Raw genomic sequence first — 1,566 nt, forward strand, 5'->3', positions numbered from 1 at the left:
GAAAACAAAAATCCTCACCACTGGACCAATAAACAACATTCTTATCAACAGAGAAAAGATTGAAGTTGTCAAGGACTTCATTCTTCTTGGATCAGCTATCAACACTCATGGAAGCAGCAGTCAAGAAATCAAATGACGTATTGCATTAGGCAAGTCTGCTGCACAAGACCTTTTTAAAGTGTTGAAGAACAAAGACGTAAGCTTGAGGACTACGGTGTGCCTGACCCAAGCCATGATATTTTCAATCACCTCATATGCATACAAAAGCTGGACAGTGAATAAGTAGCACCACAGAAGAATTGATGCTTTTGAGTTATGATGTAGGAGGAGAATATTGAAAGCACCATGATCTGCCAAAAGAACCAATAGATCAATTTTGGAAGAAGTGCAGCCAGAGTGCTCCTTGGAGGCCAAGATGGCCAAAGTTCATCTTTCATGCTTCGGACATATTGTCAGGAGGGAGCAGTCGCTGAAGAAGGATATCATGTTTGGTAAAGTGGAGCGTCAGAGAAAAAGAGGAAGACCCCCAGCAAGATGGATTGGCTAACTGGCAGCATCAATGGGATCAAGCATGGCAACAAAGTGAGGTTGGCCCAGGATCGGGCAGTGTTTCGTTCTGCTGTGCATAAGGTCGCTATGAGTCAGTACCGACTCGATGGCACTTAACAACAACAAACCTCACCCCCACCCCCAGTTTTCTTCTCTTTGTGCCCAGCACCTGGGCCATTGTGTTGTTTTCTTTTTCTCCCTCATTTCATTGTTTTTCTTTGATTGTTCTTGCTCTCCTTCTTCCTCTCTCCCTTTCCTTCCTTTTTATCTTTTCTGCCTCTGCTTTCATTTTTTCGTCTTTTCTCCTGTTTCTCTTGGCCCACATCTTCCTCATCCTTCTCTTGTTTTCTCTTGATCTTTCTTTGCTACTCTCTAGTCTGATGCAAAAAGCATCAAAACAAGATGGAAAGAATACACAGAGTCACTGTACCAAAAAGAAATGGTCAATGTTCAACTATTTCAAGAGGTAGCATATGATTGAGAGCCAATGGTACTGAAGGAAGAAATCCAACAAGTACTGAAGGCATTGGCAAAAAACAAGGCTCCAGGAATTGATGGAATACAAATTGAAATCCTTCAACAAACTGATGCAGCACTGAAGGCATTCACTCATCTATGCCAAGAAAGTTGGAAGACAGCTACCTGGCCAATGGATTAGAAGAGATCCATATTTGTGCCCATTCCAAAGACAGGTGACCCAACAGAATGCAGAAATCATAAGACAAAGTCATTAATATCACATGTAAGTAAAATTTTGCTAAAGATAATTCAAAAATTGCTGCATCAATACATTAACAGGAAACTTCCAGAGGCTCAAGCCAGATTCAGACAAGGATGTGAAATGAGGGATATCATTGCTGACATGAGACGGATCTTGGCTGAAAGTAGAGAATACTAGAAACATGTTAACCTGTGTTTTATTGACTATGCAGAGGCTTTCAACTTCTTGGATCGTGACAAGATATTGACAACATTGTAGAGAATGAGTATTCCGGAACACTTAACTGTGCTCAAGAG

The sequence above is a fragment of the Chrysochloris asiatica genome, unplaced genomic scaffold (assembly GCF_000296735.1).
Source record: "Chrysochloris asiatica unplaced genomic scaffold, ChrAsi1.0 scaffold00200, whole genome shotgun sequence".
NCBI classification, from domain to species: Eukaryota; Metazoa; Chordata; class Mammalia; order Afrosoricida; family Chrysochloridae; genus Chrysochloris; species Chrysochloris asiatica.